The following is a 23,589-nucleotide window of genomic DNA, read 5'->3' on the forward strand; positions in this document are numbered from 1 at the left end:
AATCTCTTCTCCAGTCTTCTGCTCTGACCATGATCTATTCCTTTCCAGATGTGAAGCTATGGAGTATATTAGTTGCCCCTGCCCTTTCAGTACATAGGCTTGATTACTTTTCCGCACCGGAACCAGAGTTCATGCCACCTCTGACCATAGCTGGATGATACCAGATGACATCTGATCATACAGGACACCAGGGCTGTTTCTCTGATGCTTTAGGTTACACTTCCTTGTAATTTTTTTTTTTTTTTTCGTGGGTAGAAGTGAAAAAAACAGTGCCTTCAATATGAGTTGACCAAGCCAACTTCAAGCTATGAGTTGCTTGGCTGTTTTACAGTGGCATTACAATTTAAGCAGCACTGCAGAACAGCTAATAAGCTGTGTTAATGCATCTCCACCTCATCCAGGAAGCTCAGAGGACAGAGAGGGTAAGCTGCCATCTGTCTGCAAAAGACTGTATAGACTTCCACTGAGTCATGAGTTGGACTTTGTTAATGTGTAATGAAATTAATTAAAACCTCTCCCTTCCCCCAATATTGGTTAAATATTATGACTCACCTGGTTGCCTTCTGAGCATAATAAAACTTGACAGGATTAGAGAAGGGGGGAGATGCGGAGGAAGGAGGAGATGTGAGATGTTTCTTCTTCTTTGAGTCTTTTTGGCTCTTCAGTGCAAAGTCACATTCTGTCATGTTACATACACACCAAAATATTTAGAAACAGTCAGGGCAAAGATCAGCTTGCAAGCATGAGTTCATGAACTCTGCCAGCACACAGATCTCTCTGCCAGAACAGCACAGGATCCCAGAGGCAAGTCAAATGAAAACAGTCAGAATAATATGCTCAGGTAACAGAAAAGGCAATTGTACGGCCAGGACTGATCCTGAACAGAATACATTTTGGCATGTATTGAGACCTTGACAAAAGGAAGCCTCTGAGGTTACCAGCAGAGATGACTTAGTTTTTTTATCCACCTTTTTATTATTTTTTAAAGGAGAAGGAGTGTTTAATTATCAGTTCTCAAGCAAACGGTGGTTCGGCAAAATGTCAGATCTCCAGCTGAGACGCCACCAGTTTGTGCTTGGGATTGTGTGCCAGGCGGCTGTATGGACAGGCGAAGACCTCCGACTGTTCGCTGAATGAATTTCCACTCGTGCCTCTCGACATTGATTGAAAGCGAAGGCTGCTGTTGGAGCCCTCAGGCTGTCTTAAGAAATCCATCCCTCCCCATGCTAGATCCTTGATGAGTGTAACTCCAGCTTCAAGAGAGACGGGTGAAGTGGGAGGAATTTAACCCTTCTGGCCCCTGGAAGAAAAGCATTATCATTGGTTTGGGCTGATAGTCAAAGCAAAAGAAAAGAAAAGAAAAGAAAAGAAAGAGAATAATGAAACAAGAAAAGGCCCAGAAATATTCTTTTTTTTTTTTTCCTTCCTTTTTTTTCACCCCCATAAGACATAAAAGACATCAGCACAGAATCTATTGTAAAATGTTCTTTTGTTTTGTAAGTTTAAGGTAGAAGTTCTCTGAATCCATTTTAATATCAGAACAAAAAAGAAGAGGAAAAACAAGTCCATGAATTTGGCATGGAGAGTTAACTACAGTCTTTGCTGAAGGAAGGTAAGTTGGACTAAATATAGATTGGTGTAAATTTATCTTAGAGCTCACTATAGTAGTGGTGCTTGAACTATTTGTACACACTGAGAATCAAATTTATGTGATTCACTGGCAATACAACTCTGATTGTCAAACACCAGGTTTGAATTAAATAGCATGCCACAAGGTTAATGTATGTTCTAACAGAAACACCTGACAGCCAGATCCTACTCAGGCAGAAATGGGTGCTGTCCCATTAGTGCCACACCAATCCATTCTTTGCAGGAAGGTAGCCCATGAAATGTAACAAAAGTGTATGTTAATTTCAGGCAGCATTTTGATTTTCTTTTATCATGCCATGTAGCATTTCTCCTAGAACTTAGTCCTTTAATACTGTGAATGAATTGCCATGAGATCTAAATGAGACTGCAGTCTATCCTATCAAACAGCTAATGGTGTATGTTGTTCATTTTGGTTTGCTCTGGGTTAGATTTTTTTGTTTTCTTTTTGTGCTTCCCTCTCTGTATTCTCCTGCCTCATATTTCAGGGGCCATGTTTTGATTCGATAGTTGTGCATCATGTAGCACAGTAGGGTTCTGATACATCACTTGGAAATATTACAGTAACAGCATTAACAACTGCAGATAAACCAAGGAAGTCACTGCCACTGCAGACCACAGACACATCAGGTAGAAAAAAAAGAGTGAAACATTAAGCAAAAATTCCCTCAGATAATAAAGACTAAACCCACAGTTCATTAACAAACCATATTAAAAAAATAAAAATAAAAATAATAAAAAAGATATACACATCTGTCTCACTGCTAAAGCTAATCAAAACCACCATTGATTATCATGGGATTTTGTTTAAAATTTTCCCGCAAATTCCTGACATAGGCATTCCCTTCTACAACCAGACTGCATAAAGGCTTTTTTCTTTGTGCCTTTGGGTTTAGGTAAATATGTTTCATATAATAAAATCCCATTTTACCTTCAGCTAAACCTAAAGTACAAATAATATACAGTTTTCAAAACAAAAAATATTTGGAATTGGAAAACAGGTAAATTAATTTGCTGTGTATTGTTTTGGTTTTTAAATTTAATTAAATTTCACAAAAGTTCTTATTTTTTTAAAGTATAGTTTTTATTCGTCTCCCTTTTCCCCACAGAAAACCAGGAAATTTATATAAAAGTTAACATTTTAACTCAAAGGGAAGGTTTTACATGCAAATAGCCTTTCAGTATAATACCAAACATCCCCACTTGCTTCATTGGGCAATGGATACAATGCTAATTAATGTTCTTGCAACGTGTGAGGCTTAAACTATGCCCTGCTGAAATCAGTGAAACTCCTGCTATTGACTTTAGTGGATGCTGGACTGGTCCCTAAAACAGACTGATGAAAACAGGAAGTAATCTAGACTTGGAATCTAGCCTTGGTTTCTGCCCCAACCATCCCTGAAATCACTGAAAACTCTGACATTAACCTCAGCCTCTGGACAAGCAATTTCTGCTTATACATTTAAAGTCAATTAGTTTCACCAAAATAGAGCAACTTATGCAGATGGGATGGAGAAGCACTGGTGCTGTTATCCAGTGGTGGTCTTCAAATGTGTAAAATCACTGAACCTTCCTCTCTGACCAGCAGGTTCACCCATAGTTGTGCTCTCCTCTGCCACAACAGACACAGCCAGGACGTTAGGCAGACAGATCGTTCATCCCCGTGAAGAAACATTGGAAATCTCTGACCCCCTTCCCACAGGCTGGTCTCCTGCAAAGGACACAGCTGTAGTGCTGTCACTCCCCCGGGGGTGCTCACCTTGTATAAAACTATGTGGTGGTTTCTGGCTCCAGTCTCTACCCCAGAATTGCCTTGGTTTCCCATTCATTGGCAAAATATGTGTACAGCCTTAGGCAGCAGAGTTCTCCCCTCAGAAGCATCCTGTGACAGCCATGTGAAAATCTCCCACCCCGGGACCGTCACAGTCCACCCAGCACAGCCCAAGGGGCAGGGAGATGCCCTCTGTTGGGGTACAGGAATGGAGATTTTTAGGCTCCTGGAGAATGTCATAGTGAATGAGAGATAGGAAGAGAGGTGTGTGGTAAAACACCTCTTGCCTCCCTTAAAAGAAGCGAGCCATATGCATTTAATTCAAAGAAGAGATGTATGAGACTGCCCCTGACGAGGGGTCCTGGCTACCAGATACCAGATGATTGAAGGCAGATACCTGCAGTCTTGATCAGGAGTCTGAGCTTGACACATGGCCAAGACTTTCTGACAAACCCCAGTATTCAGTGTGCAGTTTTTTTTCTCCTTTCCCATCCCTTGACTTTTCTTTGTGAAAACCTCTTTGAGGTGCCTTATACTTTTATTTCATCGTACAGAACAGCTGAGGTGCCCTAGAGGTCCAATAGTCTATTCTTTGAGGCAAGGACTGTTAAGTTACCACCACTTTTTTTCCAGCACCTTCCAGATTAAGTGATTTAAGTGGCAGGTAAAAAGGCACTGTTATCAGACAAGTACCTGAGAGTGATTTGTACACACAAGTCATCTGAATTTGTTTAAGGAAATAACACACATCATAACTGCAATTCACACTTTCTACTGTTTTTCCCTCCATAGCTGGCAAATATGAAAGGCTTACTCTTGCATAAACCACACCAGAATGCCTCTTTCAAAAGGTTTATTTGGGTTTTTTTGTTGGAGAAATTAATTTACCTATTTAAAAAAGAAAAAATAATGAAACAGTAAATTAATTGTTGGTATCGGTTTGCACTCTTAGGAAACCAGGCTATTTTCATTACAGCATGAGCCTTTGTATTTGCTGTCTGTGACCATCAGAATCACCACACCATCGAGGACTTGTAAAGGAAGATCTCATTCAGACAGATACTTCAGGTCATGCATAAAATTTAGAGTGTGAATTTTCTTCTGGTGAAAACAGGATTTTGCTATGTTGAAGGGAAAAACATACATGCAAAGTCTGCTTCCATGTTTAATGCTGAATACAGTGAAGCACATTGTCCCATTGGATTGAGACGTAAATGCATCATAGGTTTATTCACAGGATTATCTGCAGGAAGTTACACACACTCAAGGTGAGATGGCAGGAAGCTGTTACAAGCATGCACACTTCTGAGCTCAGGTTTGTAAGACCATTATAGGAGCGTAATAGCTAAGATGGTTTCTTTTCTCCTAGTTTAGAGATGGCCTGTGCCCTCTGGCTTGACTATGATTTCCAAAGTATAATGAAGAAATATCTCTAGAAGTAGTCCTGCAAATGCAAACTCCTGTTATATGTTTACTCACAGCAGCAGCATTATTCCTACAAATAGCATTAGATGAGACAAGTATGGTCTAAACCTACTATAAAAGCCCTGTGAATGTTCACTTAACTGAGTTCTGTCACAGCACAGATTTTTAGAAGCCTGTAAAAAGGTCAGAGAAAAGGAATTTAGAAAATAAAGACACAAGGTTTCTTCCTCAAACTTAATGGCTGACCCTTCTGGAAAAAGGGGCTTTAGCAACTTCAGTAGAAGTTTGGGACTGTAATGTGTTAAATAAAATGGAACCCTGTCCTGGCTGCTTATAAAAGACACTTCTGCTTCTTATAAGACAGCAGTTAGATCATGAAACGTTTTTTTTGAAACTTCCCATTGTAAATAAGTCATACTGTTGTGCATGACATGCTATTAGAAAGCGAAACTTGTTACATCCAGTACAGAAGCTCTCATGTTGGTAGTGGTTTCTGTGCACAATACATTTTTCTTCAGAAATTTTAATCTGGAACACAAAGAAGGAATTGTGGCAGACAAAGCACTAGACAGACTGAGGAAATCCATATTGATAACTTTGCATTTCCTAGTCTGGGGCCCCTCTTCTGCTCCTTACCCTTACCTTCCTCATCTATTTAGCCCGGCAGATATTCAGCATGGAGAAAAGGAAAGAGTCTGAAAGTAAAGATGAATACCCTGATGATGAAATTGAGAGACATATGCTTAACTTCTGCCTCTTATCTCTTATTTTTTCATTGGACACCTCCAAGAATAATCTGACTCCATATTTTGTAAGTACCTATGTAGTAGTCAAAGACACACAAAAAAATCCCCTCAGTCATTCTTCCCTCCAGGCTGAACAGACTCATCTCCCTCTGCCTTTCTGTGTTCATCTTGTTCTCCAGAACCTTCACCATCTTGATAGTCTTTTGCTAGACTCTCTCCAATGTATCCATGTCTCTTGTGTGCTGGGGTGCAGAGCACTCCAGATGTGTCCCATCAGTGCTGAGCAGAGAGGAAGGATCACCTCCCTCAACCTGCTGTTGACCTTTGCTGCAAGGCCACATTGTTGTCTCAGTCAACCAGTTAATCAGGACCACCCCAGGTCCATTTTTTTTGCAAAGCTGCTTTCTACCCTCCACTCAAATAAAATAGCAATTATAATAATAGGAAAAGCATACAGACAATTCTAATTAGCAAAGTTATATCAATATTTCCTTTCCCACTCAGGAAGCCAGACGCACGGAGAGCAATACAGCAGAGGAGGGATGTGGACCTCCTTCCTCTGGGGAATTGGGGGTGGGACTGCCAGAAAGAGCAGAGTGACTGCCTCCTGTGTTTGTTTTCTATAAGGGAAAGGGAGTGTTTGCTGATATGCTGTGCCTCTGTTTAAACTGACTTTAGGAGTCTAATTGCCTGGTGTTTTCTGGAGTGTATTTGCTTGCTGTCTTGACTTGGTTTGGACTGGAGTGTGTTTGTTCTGAGTGATTTTGGAGTTTGTTTGCTTTAAGGGAAAGTGGAGATTTATCTAGACTGAAACTTGCGGTGTGCCTGTGCCAGCTGCTTCATACAAGGAGTTTCTTTTCCCTTGGGGCACCACTTTCTCTGGACCTTTGTCCTTATTTTTCCTCTATGTAAGCAGGGGTATCTCATGCAGAAAGGGGTCACCACTTTTTTCTCTTTTTCAAGTCCATTGCAAAAGGAATTATTTAGGAAGGAAGGAGAAAATTCCCTTTAAGACCATTTCTAAACAACTCCTTGATGTTTTTTTCCAAACAACAAACTGGATACATTCACTGTCATTTTTAGACATAAGCACAGTATCTCTAAAATTTATTTCCTGGGAGGAATTTGTGAATAAGAACTGGCTAACAGAAAATTTAGCATTAATTATATATAGTCTAAAGGTTCATCTCAGCAACTAGCCGGCCAAGGGTAGGGAAGACCCTAGTTTTTAACAAGTTTATTTATAAAAACCCAAAAACCCCAACAAAACAACAAATGAAACTCAGAACCCAACAAAACCTGTACAGACAATCTGCACAGTTTGGGGTGGGGAGGAGGAGGAAGAAAAAGAAGAAGAAAAAAATCTTGCTGTTTCTATTTGCTGTTCTCGGCAGCCATAAAATACCAGGGAAATTTCAAAGTAACAGAAGACAAAGTAAAACAGAATCGGAAACCCAAGATTTTTTTGTTAATATGGGAGTAGCCTTAGTTCTATGACTTCTCTGCAGTGAGAAATTTCTGCTGTTTTTTCAGGGTCAGAGAAAATAAGCATCAATTGCTTTAGTGTGGCTTTTTTTTTATTTTTAATTGTTTGTTTGTTGAAATGCATTGTGAGTGATTAGACAGGAATACATTAAGCAAAGCATAGACCAAGGAGGCAGAATACGAGCCCTAAACTTTCTCACAGGAATTATAGGACGGGAGCTCTGAAGCATGACCTGTAATTCAGTGAGTGGGGAAAAGTTTCTTTCAACAAGATGAATCCTTAGTATCCCACTTGAAAGGACTGGGAGAAAGGGATCCTTAAAGCATCAAGACAGCTGAGGTTGTTTATATGTCTTGGGCGTTTATGAAAGAACTGCATGTAATTCTATGTTTACTTGCAATTTATCAGTTAGCCACTAGATGTCTCTGATTATTGCACACAGTTTCAGGCCAATTCAGTCCCTGGTAAACAAAGCAGACGAGTAGATCTAAAGAGGTGTGGAAGGCTTTTTTATGTAGATCTCGACTTATATTTCCTGTGTTAGATAAATATCCCCATTTTAAAACGTTCATGATCCTGCATATTAGAGTAATATCAATTTTTCATATATTCAAACTTCCTTTTATCACAAAAGATCCAGGCGTATTTCTCCTCCTTCTAGTGACTTCTGGATTGTGTAAATAAGTAATTCTTTTATTTTTTGCAGTATATGAAAACAAGTCTAAGACTCCACATAGTAGCTATTTTATCAGTTTAACAGAATACAGCACTGTGTTGTCCCAAAACAACACTAAGCCTTTAATAAATATTGTGTTCACTGAAAATGCCCAAGTAGTTTTCATGCATGCCCAACAAACAGTTGAGAATGACATACTGGCCAAATTCAGTCAAGGGCGTAGTGTGCATCACCCGTCTAAAATCTGCAGCTTTTGATGGAAAAGACAATATACCACATGTTTTTCCTAAATGGAGTACGTCGTGTTATAGGCCAAGCCTTTCCTGCCCAGAGCGCTGATGATAAGGAAAATAAACTTATACACACATGCATGCACATCTGTGTTTCTTTTTTGTGTAAGTGTGTAAATATAAGGGCAAGCTCTTTGCTGCCTTTTTCTTACAAAACCATATATAGTGAGTTTCAGACTGTGTATAAAATGGAATTACTCTGGACCTGAGCTAGGTAACAGCTATATAATTTAAAACAAGAGGGAAACCTGAACGTTGTACAGACTATAAGGGCACATTTACTTCAGGGGCTATTCAACGTACCTGGTTTTTTGTGTTTCCTACGGGTGCAAATGGGAAGTGATATTTAGAAAAGTAAGGAGACAGGGTTAGCACTTTGTAGAAATCTGCAGGTTTAGCTGTTTAGTTTTCTAAAAAAATTCCCTCCAGAGCAGAGAGAACCTGAGTCTTGACAACCCAAGTGCCACCTCCAATTTCACCAATTCCTTAATGTTCTGCAGTGGGTTAAAGCCTCTCTGATGTGTTAAATATATCACTTCATCATGATAATGATCATTGGAAAGGTTTATTCATTGACGTTGTTGGCAACAAATTTTTCTCCGTGCTGTGCCAACCACACTGAAGGAAGGCATCTCCCTATTCCACGTTGTGATTAAGTGTGCTGGGATGTCAAACTAGAAAAGGACTTCTTGGTTGAGAGTAAAAGTGATAGAAATAGGAACTCAGATTCTCAGGGAGATAAATGAGTAGGAGAGATTTATTGATGAAGCATAGATAGTGCTAAGAGTAGAAGTTAAAATAGCATAAAATGAGGTTCAAGGGAGTAAATTGAGGGAAGAGATTTGTACTACAGGGAGAAGCAGCAAATGGAAAGTGTGTAGCCAGGATAAAAGAGCATGAAAAACATGGGCAAGAAACAGAGATGTGAAGTTATAAACATCTCCTGGTCCTCCCTTGTGGGTAACCCATTTTAGCAATATTCCTGCAGTGTCATTACTAGAAATGAAATTTGGTATTTACATGATGGCTTTGAAAGGTGGTGGGCCACATGTATTGCTGCTGTAATCCCACTGGTGTCACCACAGACTGTGAAGTTCCTCTGGGGAGAGCACACTTGGATGTTACACCTGCAGTTAATAAACCAGAGCACATCTCAGCCCCACTTTTCTGATCAAAGGCAGTGGTTCATGTTAAACCAGACAGAACAGCTGGCTTGAGGCTTTTGTGGCTGCTCTTAGGAACCAGGCTCACTGCAAGGTTGGCTCCACTATTTAACTAGTGTAATGCTTACTCTATTCCTCAGTTTACACCTACAACAAATTTGACCCAGGGCTGTAAAAACTTAGCTTGAACAGCCTATGCTCTAGTTATTTAGTGCAATGATAATTATTTATAGTGGTTTTAAATTCAGAGTGTTAGAAACATAAATGATTAAATTTTCTTGGATGTGTCTGCAGATAAGGTTTGTAACACAAATGTAATGAGCTTTGTTGGAGAGAGTCATAACTATTTCTGCTCTATTGAAAGGCAATAATTCCCTGCAGGAACAAAGGCATCAGATGGGAAAGATGTCATCTGAACTGTAAATGTATAGTCAGATGGATAGACTGCAGTTTGGGTTACAAGAGCATAAACTTGATGTAACTATTTTCGCATTGGTGAAGCTTGAATCAGAGCTCATTGTGACTCAGCCAGATGCTAGATCTCGTTCAAGCCCAGGGCATGATTCTTACCACTTGCTCAGTTTAATACTGATCACAGAGCTGCTCTAAAGATACTATAATTAAGTACAAATTACTGAAGGTACCTAGGTCAGAGATTTCAAACTAGTGCAGTCCTGCAGTAGCTAGCAGGGCAACACGGTTTATCCTGACTGATCCAGTGGAATTATGATTAGGTGCTTGCCCTTTGCAGTGAAAACACAGCCCAGAGCTATGATCCCAGGTATTACATCTGGCAAAGAAAAACTAAGTACCACCAGCACCCAGAATAATAAAACACATTAACTATCTGAAAAACTGCTAAGGAAAGAGGTCCACTGAACCAGGACTTAAATGCCTTTGTCTTTGCTATAGGCAGGCAAGTAAGACACCAACACTTTTGTTTCAAAATCAGAATGGGGAAAACCTGTTTATTCAGAAGTCAACCAGAGTAGGCTGTGCTCTCTTTTATTGCAGTGCTTAGACCTGCAGGGCTCCAACCATACTTTCCTCTTCAGATGACACTTTCAAAGCAAGTCCTACCTAGATGAAGAAGTCCACCCTATCAGTTAATTTGCCACACCTGTCTTGACAGTATTTACCAGATTGATAAATACTTGACTATTCTTAGTTAAGCCATGGTAATTGGTAGAAAGATTAAAACTAAACATGAATATTCAACCTGGTAACAATATCATCCATCCAGGAAAAATATATCTTGTTAACAGCTGAAAGCAATAGATTGGGCCTTGAGTCCTGTTCTCCATGATCCCCAGGCATCTGGGTTATGCAGAAATAATTAAGATATGAAGTTAGCCTTCTGTCCACCAATTGTTGCAATAATAACGTAGAAGGTCCCTCTATTCATATCTTCTCTGACTATCGGGTTCCTTCAAATTATGCTGTTTTTCTAGGCTGGCCAATGTTTTTAGACAAACCAAATTCAAAGCCAAGTGTAAAACTCAACTCTAACTCAATAATTTCTTCACATAAGTATCTATAGAGAAGCAGCCACAGCCACAGCTCAGCAAATCCAGCAATTTCTGTCCTCTGGGAAAGAAGAAAAAGATTATAGCTGTCCTGTCTAATCTGAAATATTTGAGGCATACTGAATTACTGCACTGATGAGACCTATGATTTCCACAAGAAAATGAGACATGTAGGCTCCCTCTGGGAAGGTGTTTGACTTTAACAGAAACATGCATGTTCCCCCAGGCTGGGATGCGACTGGCAATGTACCATCGATCCGTAAACCGACTGATTTCTTATCCTGCTTGCCATGCACAGTGTTATCACCGAAGAAGCTGCTCCGCATTTAGAGCAAAAAACCACTGCAGACCAGTTCTGGTGGGTGGTCGTGAGTGTATCTGATATCCTAGATGCTATATTTGAGGAAAAGAGAGATTAAGGTCTTTCAGAAGCTTCCAGCTGCTTATGCTGTACTCGTATCAACAATTTTGTGGGGTCCATCAATCCTATGCCTCCTCCCAACTATTCCTCAGCTATGAAGAAAAGTCAGAGACAGGGCTATTCCATCCCACATCCTCTCCTCCATCACCTCTCTACTATCTGTAGACTCCAAATGGAGGAAGACGTGAAATTTTCACTCCTCAGTCCAAACAGGAAAGCCTAAGATGATGTCCAGGTGAATCATCAGGGATAGTCTGACAACCCTCTGCCTTAGGAAGACATGAAGAACAGCAAATTAAAACATACAGGAGGACCTGAAGCATTGCACAGTGACACATGCCTCACACCTGGGCTGGTCCCCCAATATTTTAGGGTCTCCTGTAATAATCTGATCTAATAGACCCATCTCAGATATCCACCAATATCCTTAGTCATCTCCTTTCCTCCTCCAGCAATGTAACCCTGATCAGCCTTTAATTCTGGATCACTGGATAGTCCGTCTTGGGGTTTGGGATGAAATAAAGGAAAAGATCAGCAACTGGAGAAAAAAGGAATTTAAAGGATGCCTCCTTAAAATCACACATTCAAACCATAGTGCTGTTACATATCTTTTACAGGTATGTTCATAACCTCTGATGCAGAGCACAGAATTGGGATACAGCAGTTCCTACTGGACTGTTATTTCACCATTTAACATCAGTCAGTGCACTCCATGTTTCTCTCTGTTGGATTCCTCATCAAAAGGAAAATCAAAACCCAAAAACAAGGCAGGTCACAAATTTCAAATCCCATTATTGGAATTATTTGTAAAATGCTTTACCATCTATTGACAAGGTTTTATTAGAGGCTGGTAGGTTAGTAACAGTCCTGGTGTGAACACCATGTTTTCATCTGAAAACCTACAGACAACAGATCTGAGGTGGAAAGAGAACAATACACTAGAGGAATAAATGAATGAATGAACGAACGAAGGAATGAATGGTGAGAGAGACAAACAGTGGATGGATAAGTAGAAGGATCTGATTTTCATCACTGGAAGGAAGTAGAGCATTCCCTTTTACTTCAGGCCAACAAAAATGGATATGTATGAGTTAAAAAAAGATATAAAGCATGAAATGTAGGAACTTGTCTTCCAGCCTATTGTTCAGGTGACAGATGACTTTGTAAATGTCACACAACTTTTTCCCTCCCATATGAAAAAAGAATCTGATCAATTCCTGCTCCCCCCTACTTCCCCAGGCAACTTCTGCAACCGATGCAAAGCGTAGCATTCAGTGTCAAAGCCTGTTACATGCTGCTATCTCCTAATAATATTAAAATGAAAATGAAAGTAGCTCCCAAACAATCTTTAAATCAATCCTAATGTGATCAAATTGAATATCTCCCTCTTTTCTTTCGTCCTCCCCTCTCCCTTCCCTGTCTCTTGAACGTTTACTACAGCATTTTGTCTGCAGCAATGGATTCAATTGTCACATTGCTGATTGGTGTCCAGCCTCTCAAGTTTGACATAATTGTTGTGTTCAAAGGGTTGCTGTACGTATCTTTTTATTGTGATTTCTTTTTTTTTTCTTTTTTTCTGACCTGGAGTTGCAGCATCTTTTTGGTGTAATTGAACTGACGTATAAGTGTAAGAAGATAAGAAGTTTTACAGTGGCAAGAAAGAAAGTAACTTCTGCCTCTTCTGGTCTGAGGATGGCCTGTGTTTTCCAGACCTTGTCTTTATATGGGCTACACTCAATGCTTGCCAGAACTATTGTTTCTGGTACTCCCTCCCTGTTTTTTGCTGCTATGAAATAGCCAGGATTAAAGTGTTATTTTAGACTTTTCATAATTCTCATCTGCACTTGACTTGTTCTGAAAAAATAAAGGCATTTGAAGAAAGCTAAAAACGTATAAAATAGTTGTCACATAGCTCTTTTTTTTTTTCACAATATAAAAGTAATAACTGTTTTTTTAAAGATCAGACGTTGTGAAGTAGACTAAATTCATTTTTAATGCATCACTCATTATAGCTTGGAAAGACTGATGTTATGATACACAGACGACAACTTCAAAGTCTTGGCCAGAGGTCACAGTAAGAACATTTTTGCAGCAAGAATGAACATTCTTGCAACAAGAAGTTAGAATAGTTCCCTAAGAAGAAGGGGAAGAGGGAGTTGGTAGTGTTGGTTTTAATAATTAATATAGCTTACTCTGCACAGGTGAAAAAAATACTAAGTATTGAATCCCAAAATATCACATAAATCAGCCCTCAAAAATCTAAGCAATCAGCCCTCAAAATCCTTTCAGTGGAATTCCAGAGAGGTCATGGTTCATACCTATCATTATTAAATACTTTTTACAAGGACCTGGGGAAAAAAAATAAATGGAAAATCATTACTGAGAGTATTTTCAGATGACATAAATTTGGGTGTAGCAGTAAATAATGAGTAAAATAGATGACTTGGAGCTCTCTAGATTGCTTGGTAAGCTGCGTGTAAGAAAAGAACTGGGACCAAGTGTGCCATTACACATCCAGGGAAGAAAAAGAATTAAAGTTGACTATACAAACAGAAGGATAATGCAAGGAAGTAGTGACCCAATTTTTAAACATGGCTATAACTGCTGCTCTTCCAGATTCCCTTTGTAAAATCTTTTTCACATCAGGGTTCAGACATAATTTTTTCTTACATGTCACCATATGAATTCAGCATTTCATTTGATTTGACTTGGCAGAGGTAAAACACATGTGGAGATTTGATAAGTCTGTAAGTATCTACATAAAGAACATTGTGGACAAAGTTGTAGCAATGTTCAAAGTCTAGATGTTAAACCTACAGAAATTCAAACTGAAAATAAAGCATAGATTTAAACAGTAAGACGATTAACCACAGGAACTATTTACCAAAGATGATGGTATATTTTCCATCTCTAGGTGTTCTTAAAATGGGTTTGCTATTCTTTTTCTACTTCAAACATAGATTTTGAACTCAGTGTAGGAATTAATATAAGCAACTTCCAGGGCTTGATTTGTGAAAAGAAGTTTTCCTTTATCCAGAGAGCTAAAGAAATTACACTGTCAGCAATGCCTTGTTTGGCCCAAGATTTAACCAACTAGAATAGTGACTGTGAGACATTCACCCACACGTATTTTACTCCAAGCCCAATTCAGCTAACTCTGCCAACATGGACCAGAGGACTAAAGGTGCACTGTTAATTGTCTATCTGCCTTTAAGGTAACACCTATTTTCCCTGATACAGTCAATCTTTTCAACTCAATCCTGAATTTGACACTGCTTCAATCTATTTATTATGATTTAGAAATAAATCCTCAAGTCTCATGGCACAGCTGCTTTTGTCACAATAATCACCTGCGCACAACACATTCCTGTTGTGAAGCTTGATAGGTTAATTGAGCTTCACAAAGCTTACAATGGGGCTTGAGATGCATGGATAAAAATGATAAGTATTGGGTGAAATCACTGCTAATATTCTTTAAAACCTCTCAGGTATACTGGCACCCAGTTAAACATGCTGAGAACATTAGCAGAGTATTAGTCAAGATATATGTCAGCACCTTTCTTTTCTCAACCTTCTTTTCTATAAGAACTGTGACTTATTTATTTTTTCTATAGATTCAGCACTGAATCATTAGGGCTGGAATAGGGACCCTAGTGGGTGGCATATCTTGTGCTTGTGCTTCACAGCAAGGCTGAATTCATTTTCCTTAAGCCATTACTGTTAGACTGATTATAAGTCCGCCCTTGAAAGCTTCTAAGTGAAAGTGGTTCTGTGACCTCCCTTGGCAGTTTGTTCCATGGCTCTAGCTATCCTAATAGTTATAAAGTTTGTCTTAATCATTAACTTAAATTTCCCCTTTGTTGCAGCTTCATCCCATTACTTCTTGTTCTGACCTTGGTGACTAATTAGAATAATTGGCCCCTGACCTCCTTCTATTATTCTTTATGTATTTGGAAGAGAGATGGGTGTAGACCAGAAAATGTGGAACCATATCGTAATGCCCTGACAGGCTCAGGAAAACATACAGCCTTGGGACTTCTGTTTGACCTACAGTAAGGTTAAAAGCCATGTCTAAAAGTTAGAACAGTATTCCATCTTTAAAGAAGCATCAAATGGTTTACTGACCCGAACTGAATTTACCTGGCCACAACTACTTGGTTACTCAAGTCAGGTCTCCCCTCACTTAGCCACAAGGGTAATAGTGAGACTAGTAGTTCAGAGCAGTACAGAGATTTCCATCAGAAGAACTGGCCTGGAATTCACTGCTATAATACCTGCATGCTGCCAAATCTTAGCACATCCATCTAAGAAGGCGGGGATTTGTCACCATCCCTGCTTTATGGAGGAACAATAGAGAAGATCATGTTAGATCCTCAAAGATATTTAGGGAGATATTCTTACTGGTTTTGGTAGAGAAACTGAATCCATGACTCTCTAAGATACCAATTTTTATGTTAATCACACCCTTCCCCTCCCTCTGAAACTTTTCCATTGAGTATAGGAGTCAGGATCTTCTCCACAGTCACAGGTGTAGGCTGTTTTATTGGACCCCTTAATTTCTGAGATTAACGTTTGTTCAGATTCAGAATATTTGTCTTTTCTATGGTAGTCATTGGTCTGGGTAGTGACAACAGACTTTAAAAGATTAATTTTTCATGAAATAATTTTACACTTTTACTATATATATTGTCTTACTAGGGTGGATCTTGAAAGGATGGTCAGAAAAGTCCAATTCTTTCCCACAGAGTTTATAATTTCTGTTCCATATAGACTGTCATGTACTTAATGCTATTTTCCAATGCCATGAGCTGAACCAAGGAACTTATATCTAAAAGATATTCATGACCCTGAGATCATAGAAATTTTGGTAATCTCTTAATGCAGAGCATTAGTATGTCATGTACCTTCAGTCCTCCCATCTAACAAATATGATGATCCAGAGGAAAAGGAGCTTCTGTCTTACTCTTATTGGATTAGCACCTAATGGTTAGATCAGCCATTGGCATTGTCTGAAGTTGCCTTGAAATGCTGTAGAAATTAGGTCTTGGTAATAGGACCTATAATAATATTCATCACCAATTTAACATTATCAGCAAGTGGTTTTTTTAGAAATTAATAAAATTATCTTGTAGCTAATATATACTTTTGGTTTCTATCACACTCTGTAGTAAAATGTTACATAAGATTGGTTTATTACTCATGAGAAATATATATATATATTGAGCCCAGTGCCTAATAATGTCATTGTTTGCTCCATGGTGCTTGTAGTGAGGGGAAAAATAATAATTTTCATTATACCCCTCTGTAGCAGCCTTATTTTAAAGACCTTTGCTGCTTCTTCTTTATCTGTGAAGATCTAATATTATTGCACTTGGCTGTACTTCTCTGCCACATTGACATTGTTGATGTCACTGAAATCTGTAACTCATTGATTTCAAGAGGAGTATATGGGAACAGCCCTTTTCTGCTCTGATAAAAGGATTTTTCCTCTAAATAGTGAAGCAAAAGAATTTGCTGCATAGAACATCACACTCAAATTCTGTGGCTAAACTCACAAGTGATGTGTAAAGAAATTGAATGAGATTCCCTTAACTTCTGCTCCATTAACATGATACTTCCCTGGGATAGTATAGCAATAACATATTGAAGTCTTGGTCCTAAATTAGATTGGTATATAAGTAAATTTTACCTGTGGGACCAGATTTCATGTCATGCTTGACAGTTGTGACAGAAGGTAACTTCTGAGCTACAGCACCTTATCATTCATGGCATGTCACAAAATATTAACACCCTTGAGGATGATTAAGTGACACATCATAATAACTTATATCTTGAAGAAAGTCAGAAGTCAGTTCTTCATTTGATGATCTCAGCTCCTACCAAACATGAAAAAAATTGTACATTGTTTGCAAGCCAAGAGCCAACATCACACTAAGACACCGATTTAAAGGGTTCTCCAGTAATAATTAAAATGAAATGGAAATAGACCTATCAAAGGCAAGGAAGAACTATGTAGCCATCAACATAATTCTTGTTTGTGCAGTACATGTTGCTCTGAAATGCAATGATAGGTTTTGCATAAAGGTCATTTAACTTGGGGATGGAAGAGGGTAACATAGAGTCAAAAGGTCTGAATTCCCATTGGCTGATGGCTATTGCCTTATCATGGGATCGAGGTTGCCAGACTGATCTATGATTATGCAAATATGTTTGCTATGATTTGAAATAGACCCAACAAGAGATAGAATCTCTTTTTCTTCTCCTTTATTCACAATATCTAGGGCTATTAAGATACATTTAATGAAGAAAAATCTCATTCTGTCAAAAATATTTTTTCTAAAATATTAGAATTCTGAAAATGTTACTTACAAGCTCAATACTTACAAAAAGAGCACTAGTTCTTTTTTTTTTTTTTTTTTTATCAAAATAATGATTTTTGGTTGCCTAAACACCAGCTATTTTTACATGTTTAGTTCCTGATTATTCAAAAAAACTGCAGGTTTATGGATTTTTTCCATAACATGCTGCAGACAACAATTCTGAAGAAGATATTTGATGAAAAGTATAATAAAAATAGCTATTTTTCAAAATCAGTCATACTGAAATGCAGACTTTCCCAACAACCTTTTATCTGTACTCATTTGAAACCTTCAAAGGGAAGTATCAAACAGTCTTAAGAGTGTATTTTTTATCCTTTACATTAGTTACTTTGCAATTCCATATTTCATTATTCTATGCAGCTTGTATCAGGTGTCCTGAGATTCTTTCTCTTTGTATTATAGTGTCTTGATCACAGTTCATCTAAGGTAGAGGATCACTTAGCTTTTCTTCACAGGACTGCAGCTGAGATCCACATCTCCCAGGAGACCATCTGTGATACAAGGTAAGTGACTCCCAGGAGGATGTCACACAAATTTACATCAATTAGTATGTTCAGACACCAGGAATATCTGGTAGCTTGTGAAAGGGAGAAAAAAAATAACCCCTCTGCAAGATTCATTAATGTCCTCTTTGAATTACCCTGCAGGGCTATGAAGCTGTAATGGAGAACCATGACCATAGACGAGACAGTACTGCTGCTTCTGAGTGTCTCCAATGCCACTCAGGCATATTTCCATAAGCTTGCTTCAAGGTTCATATATTTAGACAACATGCAGTGTATTCGTATCTCTCCAAGACAAACAACCCTTACAAGATTTAAAGATGTATGGTCTCTGATTTACAGTTTATTAGCATGACACATTTTAAGCTGAAGTCTGGGTAGAGTCAGTCAAAGGTTGTACAGAGAGAGACAGAGATAACCACACATGGAGAGCCCTCCAGGAGGAATTCCCATCATCCCAAAGTATGGTAGAACGTGAAATTTCATGCTCCACTGCTTGAAATGTCCCTAGTGACAATCTAAAGTGGGTAAGGGTGGAAAAGTTTGTGTAACACCCCAAATTCATAAAAAATTATACACTTTCTTTTAGTTTTGCCTTGGTATTTTCACTGAGAGTCTTCCATTATCATATTTGGTCCCCACATTAACCACTCATATGTTAGTAGTCATATACCGTGATATGTGTTAGAGATGCCCTCTCTGAATACTGCAGAAAGGAGAAAGAAAAAGTCTGTCAGAGGAGCATCAAATCGTACCCTTTGTTCAGAAGTGCAATGGTCATTGCTGGTTCTGTAAAGCAGCCTTAACTTGAATGACCCTGTGGTACATCTACCCTCCTAGATAATTTTCATACCACTTCCCTAGAAGGTAGTAAATTACCATGATGTTTTTGATAAAAATATACTCAAAACAGAGACAAAGTGGCATAGTCATGACCATACAGAAGATATGTGGCAAAGCAGGAACTTGAATGAGGATCTCACAATTATAGCATTGCTAATCTAACTAAGTCTACTTCCTAAAACAACAGACAAACAGGTATCAACCAAGTAAACTAGACACACAATGTATTAAGAAGACTCTGCATGGGCTCAAGCTGAGGAAATCAATTACTTAAACTGTTAAAAGCAGATGGGTCAGTATAGGTAAAATCTTCACATTAATTATTAAGTCCTTTCAGCTTTTTATTTTATCAGCAGAATGGAGGAAAAGGAAAAAAGAAAAAAAAAAAGAAAGAAAAGAAAAAGATGTCTCTGTATTAGGAGTGATCAAAAAGATTTTTTTTTTTTTTCCAGGAAAAGCTGTAACAAGGTTTCATCAATTATAAACCAAAAAAGACAGGGGCAAGAAGAACACTTGGCAGGTTGGGTTTTTGTTGTTTCCACCACCCCTGCCTCCCCCCTTCGTTCTTCCTTCGTTCTCTCTGCTCTTGTGCTCCTTCCTCAACCAAGAGCAGTTCTGCCACAGCGAATGCACACCTGATGTACAGCACTGTTTCATGGTTAGACAATTCTGACAGCTACTCTCTGCAGGTTTTTTTGGAGGGGGGAGGGGCAGGAAGAAAGGAAGGGGGTTTTCTAGGCTCTGTGTGGGTATAGGACATAGTGCTTCTGTGGCTTTTTGCTTCTGAGTGCATAGTCCTATGTCCAGCCTGGAACCATCAAAGTCACATGTGCAAAGAGACCATCCAGCATTGAGATGTAATGACAGATATTAATATTATTCAGCCAAAGGGGAGGGAAAAAAAGTCTTTCAAGATCTTATGATAAGTTCTCTTGCTTCTGCCTGCACCATGACTGCTTTCAATTTTGCTGAGGAACTAGTTTGCTCTTTCTCAGTCCAAACCTCCCTTTTCTTCTCTTCTTTTTTTCCCTCTTTCTTTCTTTTATTTTCCTTTAAGGTTCTCAATTTTTCTTTTTTATCTTCTGCCTCTTTGTTCCTCTTCTCTGTGGACCCCTCTGCTGAGATCAGATTTCTTTTGTTTTTGTCAGTTTCATTTTCACTTTCTAAAACTCATTATTTCTTTTGATGACCAGCATTCATCCTTCTAATAATTAGATATAAAGAAAGACAGTATGTAAAGAGAATAGCTAATAACTTCCCCTGTTAATGTTTCAGTCTGCAACAGGAGCTGACATCCTCAGGAGGACATGGTAACAAGTTTTGGAGAAACTTGTGAGGGACCTGCCATGGAAATTGACAGGAGAGACCCTAGTCACAAAGAAAGAAAAGCAAATTCTTTCCTGGGCTGGTGACAGCCCTTAACTCATTTGCGTTTTCTTCTCAGAGGCACGACAGAAAAAGTCTATGGATGGGAAGAAGGGATGCAAGGATTGATGTTCAAATATCATAAAAATGGACCAGATCCTCAGCTGGTATAAATCAACACAGACCCACAGGAATCAATGCAGCAATGCCAATTTACACCAGATGAAGACCTGACCCGATAAATCTATCATGCTCCAGATAAAGGGGTGAGTGGGGAGGGGGAGTGTACCATGAGTTAGTGTCTGGTCAAATGGGCAGTGAAATAGAAACACAGCTCCTGCTTGTTGCAGAGGGCTAGCTGCGGAAAATGCTTCATTTGAAGAGAAAGCATATCCCTGGGGACTGACTCCCTGTGCCTTTCTCTCCTCTTCCCGTGAGGGGGACAATGGCCAATGTAGCACTGTGAGTGCTTGCCTGGAGATTCAAAGGAGATGGAGACATTGCTTCCACGTTACGCAGAGGGGGCTGTTAAGAAGGGGCTATTAAAATTAGCCATTTAAATGTAAAAGAAGCAAACCTGCTCTAAGGGCTCTTCCTCACACATATCCACTCTGCCCTGAAAACACCATCCAGAGTGTCCTGAGATAGTGCTCAGTGTGTGGTATCTCCTCTACCAACCATACTGTTAACCTACAGCTCTCCAGTATTTGAATATTTTGTGAAGATTAAATGAAACACTGTATCTGTTTCTTCACCTTTGGTGTCTCTTTAGTGTTTAAAAGAATGTTTTGGGGCTTGCTTGTGGTTTTGAGCTATGTGATGTGATGAGTGTGTCATCTCTGAGGTGCTGCTGAAAGATAAACAAACAAGGATATGAACTAATTTCCTTTATTTCTTTCCACTGGTGCTTTTCTAATACTTACTCTTCCTCACTTTTCATAGCAATACAGTTAAGAGGAAAGTTGCGAACAGGAAGAAAAAAAGGCTGAAATTAAGCAAACTGAAAGAAAGTAGAGGGTTTTTTTTCAATTTGAGGAGTAAAACTTTCAATTAAAAATATCACAGAGAAACCAAGCAACTCAACTTGAAGTATGGAAGAATAGGAAGTTTGCTCAGTTCTCAATGTTCTCGGGTGACATTTGCTTTTCGAGAGCAAATGCTAACAGCTTAAAAGAAGACTATGAGTAACTCTCAGATTTTGTCAATGATGCCATGCAATATAATTTGCTGGAAAGTTTGGGGTGGGGTGGGGGGTGTTTCTTCTTTTTGTTTTTTTCTTTTTTTTCTTTGTTTCTAATGCAATTTAAATTTCAGTATAGCAAAAAGAATACAGTGCATATGAGCCAAAACTAAATACCAGCTGGTTGTCAGAAACTAACATTCAGTTACTTTGTCAGTTACAAAAGTGATCAATTTCTCACTTAACATAAAAAACAAGGAAAAAGAAACTATTGCATCTAAGGAGAGAAGAAGGGAAAGTAATATACATGAAATAGCAAAATTATATTCAGACTCCCAATAAAAAGATTTTGTTCCTGTTCATCTCTGGAAAACTCACTGGCAGAAATAAACAGGTAACACTTCTATTTATTTTACTGATAAAGCTTCAAAAATTAACAAGGTTCAAAAATGAACAGTGTCAAACCATCAAAGTAGGGAAATTGTGCCACATTCAGAACAGTGCAGCAAACAAGCACAGACAAACAGTTTAGTGGGTCATGAGAATTTTTAACAATTTAATTAAGAAAACAACAAAGGAAAGTAAGGAATTGACCTTAGTGGCCAAGAAGATCCTCTCCAATTTTATGTCTTTAATGAATAAAAAGCTGCTTTTGTTAAAGCAGTTTGGGGTAAATCTTTCAATGTCCATTGTTAACAGGCAAACTGAAAACAACCTGGGATGAGAATTTTACCACGTAAATACTGACACTAGGGTGGCCTCCAGAACCATCTCAGGGATGGAAACAGCCAAACCTACGCACCTACACTAGGTCTCTGCAGGTTACTGAACTACACTATAGACAGAAACCCACACATCTATCCTCTGCAAAGACTCCAAAAAGATAATTCCTCTCACCCAAACAATTAACGAGGATATACGTGGAAGGGAACAAAGTTAGTCTGGATCTTGCTTAACTCCAGAGAGGAAAAGGAATAAGATGGGTTATTTTTTTTTCCTGTGTATTGACTTGAACACATGTTCAAGCTTGGCTTTTGAACACAAGAAGACTTGAGTCACAGAAAAAACTTTGATAGTTCCTCTCTTTCACCAGGGCGTGGTCATATTCTTCCTCCTTCTCTTCTGCCTTTGTTTCATCTTTTTGCTTAGCCATATTTTCAGGCCTTTTCTGACTGTCTGGTCCTTTTATATTACTTCTATTTCTACTTCTACCCCTTCACCCTTTTCTTCCTGCTCCTTTTCTGCACAGCTGCAAACAAATGCATTCTCCCTCCTTCCCCACCACTGCTATATTATGATTCAGACCACTGTGATTTTTTCCATCCACATAGTCCAGATCTCTGATTTATTTTATGTGTGACCTGTATTTGGGGCAGTGCCTCCCATTGTTTCAGCTGCTTCTAAACAAAGAGCCATATAATTGTTCCTTCATTCAGCTGCAAGAGGAGGTGGCTGCTAGGCACATCCACTTCCGTGAGGTTTACCCCACCATAATGAAGCTATTTTATTATTTTCTCCAAATTTAAAATGCAAGAGAACAGCAGGCTAAATCTATTTGGGCAGATGAAACTCTATGGAGGAGATGAAATATCAAGCGTTAAAAAAGGAAGAGGAAAGTGAGAGAAAGTGACTACTGAATAGAAACAAAAATGTAAAGATAAATGCAGATTTAAGTTATAAAACCATTCTAAAAGGTCCCCAAGGAGAGGTGCAGGACTTTATTCAGAAGAAGGCAGTCTTATCAGGGGTTACAGTATATAAATATTGAAAAGCTCCCTAACAGGTTAGCCACACTGCTAGATGTCAGAGCGTTCTTTTCAAGATCCAACTTGCAGCAAATTGACTGTGAAAGGAAGGCAGAAAAAAAGAAGAAAGAGAAAGAAAGGAAGGAGAGCTGTTTGACAGAAGGCCTTCAACCCCCTTTTTTTTCTCCTCATTCAGCCATACTGCATATAAATGCACTTAAACATCTCTGAAATGCCTTGCTCATACAACCCCCTACAACTTTTGTCTTGGGCTATGATTTTCTCAGAAACCTGCCTCTTTCACTTCTGGAGGAGAGAAAAAAAAAAGTATTCTCCCTGCCAATAACACCTCTGTGAAATCTCCTCAAAGGACAGCACTTCTTGCACCTATGCTTTTCCTCCACAAGCTGCCATCTGCTGTA

At 38.8% G+C, this 23,589-nt stretch overlaps 1 long non-coding RNA gene across 1 annotated transcript; it reads left to right on the top strand.

Annotated features, from left to right (window-relative positions):
• Positions 1-849: 849 nt before the first annotated feature.
• Positions 850-19,504, top strand: LOC141937792 (uncharacterized). Its single transcript, XR_012627066.1, has 3 exons — positions 850-1,612; positions 17,987-18,034; positions 19,330-19,504. It is a non-coding gene; the product is annotated as an uncharacterized LOC141937792 (long non-coding RNA).
• The last annotated feature ends 4,085 nt before the right edge of the window (positions 19,505-23,589 follow it).

The sequence above is a fragment of the Strix uralensis genome, chromosome Z, assembly GCF_047716275.1.
Source record: "Strix uralensis isolate ZFMK-TIS-50842 chromosome Z, bStrUra1, whole genome shotgun sequence".
Taxonomy (NCBI): Eukaryota; Metazoa; Chordata; class Aves; order Strigiformes; family Strigidae; genus Strix; species Strix uralensis.